This window comes from Zingiber officinale, chromosome 4A, assembly GCF_018446385.1.
Source record: "Zingiber officinale cultivar Zhangliang chromosome 4A, Zo_v1.1, whole genome shotgun sequence".
Classification (NCBI taxonomy): Eukaryota; Viridiplantae; Streptophyta; class Magnoliopsida; order Zingiberales; family Zingiberaceae; genus Zingiber; species Zingiber officinale.
This window is the reverse complement of record NC_055992.1, coordinates 12,418,043-12,429,205: the sequence shown is the minus strand read 5'-3', so window position 1 is coordinate 12,429,205 and position 11,163 is coordinate 12,418,043.

Below are 11,163 nucleotides of genomic sequence, written 5' to 3'. Positions count from 1 at the left end.
TGTTTGAAGCATTAGATTGACTGAGAAACAGATTTAACAAAGGGATAAATCTGATTTAATTGATTATTAATGTATTAGTTTATGCATAGATCTAATGCAATTTAATTGTGGAAGAATTATGAATATTCCAATATGGTTGTGATGGTTTATGGGTTGAGACTAATTGGTTCTTCTTGAGATGAATTATGTATGCTTGGTTCATGATAGATTGCCAGTTGATTAGATTATGATTGGGAAGATTTTAAAGGATTCATGGATTAAATTTATTGAAGTTGATCATTAAATTATGATTAATTAATGATCAGTTGGATTAGGGTTTTCCCTATCTATTTGAGCCTTGAAGTTTAGCTAATTATTGTAGATGTGACTACCTAACTCCACTTACGTGATTACAGGACTTTGATTCGAGATGAGCGTCTCGATGTGAGATTGTTTAGCACGATTGACAGATAAAGGCGGATACTTCCTACTTTGTCTCTTTAGTACTTTAACCTTAGTGCATGAGTTATATACTCGGATAGTTGTCATATTTACCTTAACTCCACTCGTATTTTTTCTGTGCTTGATGCTTATCCACTTAATCTTTGAGATACTCGTTCCTATGTCTATGCAGTCTCTTGTTGTTATCCATGATATTTAGCAGATACCAGATACTAGATACTGGATATATGGATAATAGATACCATACTTACATGCTTTGATTACTGTTTATTCATATACCTTATTGAGCATGTTGGCTTCATGTAGCATACCTGATTTCTGTTTATATATGTGATGACTGCTGCATCTTGCAAATCATGTCATTGCATGCATGCCAACGACTATGTTTCCCTTGTGGTTGAGAGGGTTGTTGGCCAGAGTCGTACGCTCGGCCACTCATGGGTAGTGGTAGCTGGAGTAGATGTCGCTTGTCCTGTCGTGCCACACTCGGCCACTCATGAGTAGTGGTAACTAGAGTTGTGAGCAACAGGGACCTCCTTCGCTATGTAGCTAGATAGCTACTCAGCATCTGTCCACTTGGTCACTCGAGAGTAGTGTGATCCTTTGAGTGAGTATATTTGTCATCGATCTGGCCTCTCCACCATACAAGGTTTGTGGTGTAGAGGGATGGGTGGGGTGACCATCCGTACATACACTGTTGTTATTATACTTGCAGATGTAGTTGATTGCTTACTTATGCAGTTGCTTTATTATATCCATGTGATATGCTTACATATGTTGAGTTATATACCTGTTGCATGTGCTTAGACACTAGCTTACTTATTAGTAGTATGTATATACTTCACATGTTATCCTTGTAGTTATGAGCAATACTGTAGTAGATCTTTACTACTCCTGACCTTCTATTACTAGCCTAGAATATGGTTTCAGGTATGGCCATGTATTATAATATCACTGTAGTATCTACTATTTTCCCTACGAGACTGTGTACCTTTGTATCTCTAGTTCTTTATTATGTTCATCCACTATTTGTCTATTACCCGTTAAGTTCCAGCACTCACCACCACATGAACTGGTTTATTTTGCCAGGTAGCAGGTAAAGGATTTATGGAATCGCCTGGAGATCCTGTCCACCAATCTCATGTCACATTGAGCGACTTCTTCCGTTATTGCTTCACCGTTCATATTATTGGCTTTGGACTTATTCATGTATATGTATCTTTTTTATGAAGGTTAGCTTTGTGGTTTCTTATATTTGGTTTGATGTTGTCATGTCAAGCCGAGTCGGCTTGTAGTTAGTTGTATTATGATTTTGTGTTGTTATTTTAGTGATTTCAACTGTGTTTTGCTACAGTCATGTGGGCCTTTTATTAACTGTGTGGTTATGTTTACTTCCAATCGTGTGGGCTGCTCATAAATTACGTGGTTATGTTTACATCCAGCTGTGTCGGTTGTAGTTTGCTTGTGAGTAGCCTTGTGACAATGTATATTGGTTTCATTTGTCACTACTATAGGGGAGGTGCTGTTCGATTTTCGTCAGACAACCTTACCCTCGGGGCGTGACCTACATAGCCCCCTCAACTCCATGGTTGAAAACCTTGACAATAGATGTAGCAATAGGATCATTGAAATCACTTGATTTAAAGAGTATTTTCTTTCTTTTTTCAAAGCGTTCGTCTTCACCTGCTTGATAATTTGCTAGTGCATCATGAGAAGCTTTTAGCTCACCCTCTTTTGTTGATGTATCTGCTTGGGTCTTCGTTAGGGATAAGCACAGAGAACCTATCTCAACATCTTTGGAGTTTAATTTAGAGACCTTGGTTGCTAATTCAGAGGCATGAGTGGCCTTGAAGGTCTTTAGCTGGGTAGATAGTTGGGTGTTCTCTACAACTTGTTTATCTAGTTTTGTTTTCAATTCATCCCAAAGATTAACCTCTGATTGAAGCCAAGACTCAAGGTTGTTTACAGTAGCCTTCCACTAATTTAAGTTCTTAGATTCAACCTAGAGTAATCCGCGAGCCTCTTGAAGTTGCGCAGACAACTTGGCTATTTGCTTAGAGGCCTGGGTGGAGGATGCCTCAAAGGTTTGCTACTTCAACATCTCATTGTCTCGAGCTAAATTATATAATTGACGGGCTACACTCATATTGGTGACCTAGCGTTGTAGAGTAAAAATCGTTAATGATATACTTAGAAGAAGAAAGGACAATTAAGTGAGGATTATTCAACCTTAGTTTCCTCAAAAGAAAATTTATCAGCTAACTCAGTAGAAATAAGTTCTTCAATTTGATGGTGGGTCTCCACCCAAGCAGTTGTTAAAGAACCCCTCAGTAATATGGGGAGGGTAGAGAAAGGCATGGATGTTGAAGATAAGGAGGTTTGAACTGAAGGTAGGGAGAAAATAAGGAAGGGAGGACCACCCTGAGTTTCTTGGGGAGACAAAGGGATTTATTCCTAAAAGGTCATAACAAACCTAGGGTCTGAGCTAGTACATGGAATTGGGATGTCCTCCTGGGGTTGAGTAAGTTTTGAAGTTGTGAGAATAGGATATAAAGAGGACAATGTGGGCTCAGGGGAAGTAGCTCGGGTATCCCCTTAGGCCATGCCTTCAGGAGCAGAGGATGCTTGTCTTTTGGGAGAGGGCACTAGAGTTAATTTGTGCCCTAGGTATTTCCTCTTAGGGGCTACTTCTTGTGCCTCCTCTTGCATTTCCGGAGGGGCAGCTTCTAGAAATGGAGGTAAGTTTGTAGGCACTTCCCCAGGGGTGGCCATTGAGCTGGACATGCTCGCCTGATTGATGAAAGCTTCATTTAAAGAGATAGTAGGAAGCGAGGTTCGCTTGGCTTGAAGTTCTTCCTCTTTGGCCAGAAGTGCCTCCTCCTCTAGACCAATTCTCTTGTCAACCAAAGCCTCAAACATAGCATCCACTTCATAAAAGAGAAGATATTTTAGTTAGTAAAAGAGTAATGGTGAGGGTGTCATAACTTACCGAAAGAGCAACGTAGTTTCTTTTGAACAGGGCTTAAGCTGAAGAGGTACAAAAGATCATTGCGTATCCATTTGTGAATGGAGAAATGATGACCAAGTAGTCTATTGGAATAATCATGAAAGGTCAGCTGTTGATAAAGTTTCTTTATATCAGGGAGAGAGAGAAAAGAGGATTGCCATGTGGTAGGCCATGAAATAGGTTTAGGAAATCTTATGAAGAAGAAATGCAATTTCCAAACCTTGATGGGCGAAGGCATCTCCTCGAAGAAAACCATTTTTGGATGGGATTGGAAAAGAAATACTCCCAATTATACTTTTTGGGGGTAGAAAAACATGAAAAAGTTCTAAGGCGTAAGAGGAATATCGAAAAGATGAAATAACATATACATCCCACACATATTGCGAAAGACATTTGGGCCAAATTGCTACAAAGGGATGTTGAACTATTGGCTTATCGCTGATAAGAAGGGAGGTATGGAAAAATGCAGACTAGCTACTAGTTGGTCCTTAAAGAAAGTAATGTAATTATTAGGAGGAAGATGAGGATGAGCATTGGGCTAAAAATTTTGATACGATAATTCTTAGGGATTTCGTATTGGAGGTGAACGATGGCTCTGTTAGCATTATCGAAGGATGAACGAGTATGAACATACCGGGGAATAAGAGATTCCTCAGTCATGAAAGAACATGGAAATAACTAAAGGATGAGCAACCTACTGAAGTCTTAAGGAAATGGTGTAATGGAAGGAGGTCGCGAAAGACAAAGGAGCATAGGGTGTTTGAGAAAGTCAAGAAAAAAATTCACCAGAGGATGAGTTGAAGAAGCTGAAGTGTTAAGAAATAAGAAACGTTCAGGGTTTTAGTATGGCATAGCTAATAATGATCACCGTTAGATTGAAACGGCTTATATATGGAGGGTCGTCAATTTACTAAGGAAAATACATGATAGGACATTGGTAAAGGTGTGAGTAAATGGTTTCTTCGAGAAGTGGAAGAAAATGTCACATGGCGCTCACCCATGAACGAACATTTATGATGGACATGACAGACTAAATCATGCTTAGGCTAATACGCCATATCTTCGTGCACCCTCAACATTCTCTTTCCGTTGAAGGACCAATTACCAATGAGAGGATTTTGAAAAGTTGCTCAATTTTATAGGCATAATTAAGGGAGAGAAGAAAATATAAAATAACAAACTAGACGAGTAAGCAAACAAAACTAAAACTCAGGTCTAGTTAGTCGGCTACACCTCCTTCGATTAGACTTGAGGAGGAAGCTAGTGATATGAGTTATGGTAAGCGAACCCTTCAGGTGGTGTGGAAGTCAAGGTCGAGAGGATGAGGGGAAGCCCATATTGCTGGTTCCTTGATGGCCGACAAGAGGGGGGGTGAATTGTCCTGCACAAACAAACTCAACCCTTTCTCGACTTATAGCTTAATTAAGAATACTTGTAATAAAAGTTAAGAGATTGATTAAACAGATAAAGACACAAAGATAATTACTTAGTTTACAATCAGAAGATTGCTAATCCAAGGAGAATGAAGTGCACTTTATGAAGATATCCTTCGGACAGAGTAGCCTCTTACAATGTTAACAACTCATAATCAATAGTAGAACAGAATGAAAGGAATTACACGTTATTGTCAACAGAATGAAAGGAATTACACGTTATTGTCTGAACTACTAAAATCAGGGCTATATTTATAGCTTTGTTCCGGGGTCCTGGAAGGGTTCCGAGTAGTTAGAGTGGGATAGAATTCTATTCCCAACGCGTCAGTCAACGTACACGTCGATCTTGATAAAAGTTGAATTTCGAGTGCTCGGACTCCGGGTGCCTGGAATGGGTCCGGGTGCTCGAACCCACAAAGTCAACATGATTGACTTTTTCGGTCTGGGTCCTCTACTCCAATTCTGCTCGCCTCAGTCCAGGTCTTCTGCTCCGGTTCTGCTAGCTTAGGTGATTTCGGCCATCCGGAATAGGGCTCACCCGAATCCAATTTTCGACCTTCTCCTCTACCAGGCTTCCGCTCCAGCTTCTCATCCCTCGAACGTCGTGCACATTCTTCTCGCCCACCGGTGTACTCTTTCGCATCCCTTTCATCCCTCTAAATCACCGAGTCCATTGGCTCCCTTGCCGTATCATCCTTCTCGCTAGCTACGTCTTCTACTTGACTTCCTGTATTCCTAAGCTCTTGCACACTTAGACATAGGGATCAAAACCAAACATGACCTAACCTAACTTGGTTGATCATATCAAAATAACCACGGGGTTCAACAATCTCTCCCTTTTTGATGTGAATCAACCCAAGTTAAGTTAGGATAATAAAGCATGAAATTAAAGACATGAAATAAATATTCAAGTTTAAGACTTTAGATATGTAATAAATTGAAAAATATACCTCCCCTTTAAACTCAACTTCTAATTGTCCCCCTTTGATCACATTAAAAATAAGGGTACCAAGAAAAATGTAAGGGTAATTCTGATTTTCAAATAATTAAAAAAAAACTTACCAAGTTCTGAAAATTCTGAAAATTATTTTGATATCAAAAAAATTTTACAATAATTTTAGAAACTTTAAGTGCAAAAGAATTTCTAAGTAAGAAAATTTCAAGCAAAAAAATTTTCTAAGTTTAAAGAGAAAATTTTTGTGCAATGTATAAAATAACTTAAAAACTTTAAGTTAAACAGTCTAAAAAAAATGAGAAAATTTTCTAAGTTAAACAGATTAAACAAATTTGTAGAGAAAAATTTGAGAATTTTCCAAGTAAAAAAAATTGAGCAACTCTTTAAAGAATTATTTAATTTTAATTTTAATGCTCTATCAGTTAGTCAATTCAACATTTTATTTCAATATTTAGCTTCCAGGCAATGGCGAGGCACTAGGCCTTCTTGGTTATTGAAGCAACAACCACTTTCTAGACAAAGCCTCATAAGAAAATTAAACGTTTAATATTCTCTGAAAGCCCTAAGTCTAATTAGACTTTTAATTAAGATAAGACTTTGGAACCCAGTAAAGGTTCCTTCCAACTAGGTTAATTAGGAATTTCTTATGAACATATTTCTTTGAAATATTTATAATTTGTCCTTTGTGAAATCTATAGTACCAGTTTAATCCTTTATAATTTCTAACACTTAAAACAGAAACATTTGAATATGCAGAATTTTTTAAGTTTTCTATTTGTTCCTTTAATTTAGCATTTTCAAGTTTTACTTTTTCAAAATCTTCTATTAGACATGATTTTGCTAATATGCTTTTTATTTCTAAGTTTTCAATTTTTAATTTATCATTTTTACATTTTAACTTGCACATTGATTTTACCATTAACTTAATACCAAAATAGAGTTGGTCAGGAAGTAAGAGACATACCTCACTTACCATATCAGACTTGAAGCCTGACCCTCCTCCTACTTTGCTACATTCATTTGAAGTCGCTCCCCCTTCATCGATGTTGTCTTCTAAGGTGCTTTGTTCTTCATGGCTCGCCGTCAGTGCTAGTCCGACATATTCTTCTATTTCTGACTTAGATGATGAGCTTTCGTCTGAAGTAGCCTTTAGAGTCTTGTGCTTGTTTTGCTTGGGTATGTTGGCTTTTTCCTTTTTGAGTTCTGGGCAGTTCTCTTTTATGTGTCCTTCCTTTTGACACTAGTAGCATCGAACCCTTCTTCTATTTCTTGGATTTTTCCTGTTATGCATTTCTTTAAATTTGTTAGATCTAAAATTTTTTCTAAATTTTCTTACCATATAAGCTTCTTAATCTTCTTCTGAATCTGACTCAGGTTCATCCTTCTTGGTTGCATTTAGTGCCAGAATCTGGCTTGACTCTTTTGTTGTACCTGCATATTTGGTTTCATGTAATTCTAAAGTGGAAAAGAGTTTCCCTAGGGTACTTACCTCCAAGTCCTTTGAGATGTAGTAGGCGTCGATTATTGAGGTCCATTCTATAGTCTAGAAAAGGCATTGAGTGCGTAGCGTATCGAGTCCCGGTTGGTTACTATTTCATCGAGGTTTTCGAGTTCGGTGATTAGTTCTTTGACCTTCACATGTGGATCGACTACTTTCTCACCTCTTTCCAGATAGATATTCGTCAGTTTGTTTTGAAGTATGTCTCGTCTTGTGAGCTTGGCTTTGGATGTGCCTTCGTGGAGTTCCAGGAAATTTTCTTATGATTCTTTGGCCGTCGAGTAGCTCCCAATGCAGTTGACTTCTTGAGGCGACAACACACTCAGCAAGTGATATTCCGCTATGTTATTTGCTACGGAATCATTTTGCTCTTTCTTCATCCAAAGATTCTCCTCCTTCTCTTCTCCATTTTGATTCATAGGAACTACAAAATCATACTTGATTATTAAACGAATCTCAAAGTCAGTTTTTAGAAATACCTCCATTCGGCATTTCTAGTGTGCAAATTCTCCCTCGAATTTTGGCGGAACGATGTTTGGTCCGACCATTGGATTCTTTGCTTCGGTCAGCGGTTAGTCCTTCTGAAGCGTCCTTGCTCTGATATCACTTGTTGGTCCCTTGATTGCCGGCAAGAGGGGGGAGTGAATTGTCCTACACAAACAAACTCAACCCTTTCTCGACTTATAGATTGATTAAGAACACTTGTAATAAAAATTAAAAGACTAATTAAACATACAAAGACACAAAAAGAATTACTTGATTTACAATTGGAAGATTTCTAATCCAAGGAGAATGAAGCGCACTTTATGAAGATCTCCTTCGGGCGGAGTAGCCTCTTACAACGTTAACAGCTCACAATCAATAGTAGAATAGAAAGAAATGAATTACAAGTTGTTGTCTGAACTACTGAAATCAGGGTTATATTTATAACACTGTTCCGGGTGTCTAGAAGGCTTCCGGGCGCCTAGAGTGGGATAGAATTTTTCCCCAATGCATCGGTCAACGTACACGTTGATCTTGATAAAAGTTGAGTTCCGGGCGCTCAGAAGGGTTTCGGGCACCCGGAATGGATCCAGGCGTCCGGACCCACAAAGCCAACATCGTTGACTTTTTCGGTCCGGGTCCTTTGCTCCGTTTCTGCTCGCATTGGTCCGGATCTTCTGCTCCAGCTCTGCTAGCTTGGGTGATTTCGGCCATCCAGAATAAGTCTCACCTGAACCCAATTTTCGACCTTCTCCTCGAGCAGGCTTCCGCTCCGGCTTCTTATCTCTCGAACGTCGCACACATTCTTCTCGTCTACTGGTGTACTCTTCCATAACCCTTTTGTCCCTCAGATGCACCGAGCCTGTCGGCTCTCTTCCCGTGTCATCCTTCTCACTAGCTGCGTCTTCTGCTTAACTTCTTGTGTTCCTAATCTCCTGTACACCTAGACACAAGGATCAAAACTAAATAGGATCTAACCTAACTTGGTTGATCAAATCAAAATAACCATGAGGTCCATCACATATCTAGTTGAATATATGATCATTAGGGCAAAGACCGACCCAATAAAAGACTCTCTGCATATGCCCAGATGGTAAAGACCAGCCGATCCAGAGAGGCCAAGCCTTATTTATCTTGTAATATATGATTGGCCAAGTGAAGTCTGAACGAGTTCAAGCGTGCCTCTATGCGCTCGACTGGGCAAAGCCCGACTGAACTTAAAGGCACTCAGTCTTATGAAGCTTCTAGTATACAATTGGTCGACCAAAGGCTAAACGAGCACAAGTGTGCCTGTAGGTGCTCGACTGAGCAAAGCCTAATCGAGCTTAAAGGTACTCAGCCTTATGAAGCTTCTAGTATACAATTAGCCTAGAGAAGGTGAATGAGCACAAGTGTGCTTGTATGCACTCAACCAAGCAAGGCCTGACTAAGCTTAAAGGCACTCAACCTTATGAAGCTTCTAGTATACGATTGGTTGAGCGAAGGTTGAATGAGTACAAGTGTGCTTATATGTGCTCGACCAAGTAAAGCCCGACTGAGCTTAAAGACACTCAGCCTTATGAAGCTTCTAGTATACGATTGGCCGAGCGAAGGACGCATGAGCACAGTGTGCTTGTATGCGCTCGATCAGGCAAAGCCCGACTAAGTTTAAAGGCACTCAACCTTATGAAGCTTCTAGTATACGATTGGCCAACTGAAGGCCGAGCAAGCACAAGTATACCTGTATATGCTCAGCCACCTAAGTCTGACCAAGCTTAGGAGTATTCTCAATATATGATTGGCTTAAATGACCAGTCGAGATATGTTTAACAGAAGGTATTCTTAATATATGACCAGCTTGAATGACCGATCGAGACATGCTTAACCGAAGGTATTATCTATATATGACCGATTTAAATGACTGGTCGAGATATACTTAATAGAAGATATTTTTAATATATGACCGGCTTGAATGACCGGACAAGATATGCTTAACAGAAGGTATTCTTAATATATAACCAGCTTAAATGATCGGTCGAGATATGCTTAACAGAAGGTATTTTCGATATATGACCGACTTGATGGTCGACCAAAATATGATTAATAGAAGGTATTCTCAATATATGATCGGCTTGAATGGCCGAGCAAGATATATTCAACAGAAAGTGTTCTCAAAATATGATTGGTCGAGATACATATAGTAGACAAGTAGTGGACAACTTTATGACAGTCTGACAAATTTTGCGAGAAATATTCTCTCAAAACTTCTTCAGTTATAGGGATATATTCCTTTGCATATTTCATCAAGAATAGGAGTGATAAATGACAAAGGAGATACATCTAGGGTACAGAAAAGATTTCTTGAAGGATTATTGCACAAAGTCTAGATGGTGCTTCTTTCATCTTCTAACAAACTCTAACAAACCGAGAACCACCTCATGATCACGGAGGTTATGTGAGGTGGTATAAAAAGGAAAATCCTCTCCACTGACAAGGTATGTAAACACAAACACTTGCATTTGAAGCTCTGCTTCCTTATAATTTCGTTACTGTACTTCTTTCACCCTCGAGAGAAAAAACTAACTTGGGCGTCGGAGGGCCTAGCCAAGGATTCCCACCCCAGTGGGTCACTAATGCTTCATTATCTTGTGTCTCTGTGCACAGGATCATTGAGGAGTTCTTCCAGATCTCTAGAAGCCTACATTCCTTGGATTAACCACCCATTGGAGCCAGCACCCCATCACATAGCCTTCGGACAGGATCAATATGTTTCTCAGATTTTTGAGAATTCAACATTTTATAGTTAACAACATCTTTCTCAGTGCTTCCCTTCCCAACAGACTGCTTGCTCCTTTCGCTCATCTTACTCTTGATCTTATCTATGCCAATTTCTTTAAGGGGGCACATCCCAAAAAGATGTCCACTGCACCACTTAGTCCAAATGAAAATACCCTTTATAAGATGGTTGTATCTTGCATTCATCCTCTATCGTCTAGGGATCAGGGAGTTATGCGTCCAGTACATCTTTTTTAAATGTACGCATTGAGACACTAACTTGACTTTGACTTGGGGTACTGGGCGTTCATATCTATTATCTACTATTTAGGGTACAACACTTTGAATAAAATTCACATAATCAAGTGTCATGTCTGTTGGATCGAAACACGCTAGAGGGGAGGGGGTGAATATCGCTCATGACTTTCACTTTCGTATTTAAAATGATCGAATAACGCAGTGGAATAATAAATAAATAAAACACAAGCAAACACAGGGATTTACTTGGTTCGGAGCCTAGGGTGACTCCTACTCTAAGGCTCATGCTCGTTGAGCGTTTACTTTGGGCAACAACTATAAGCTCACAAATATT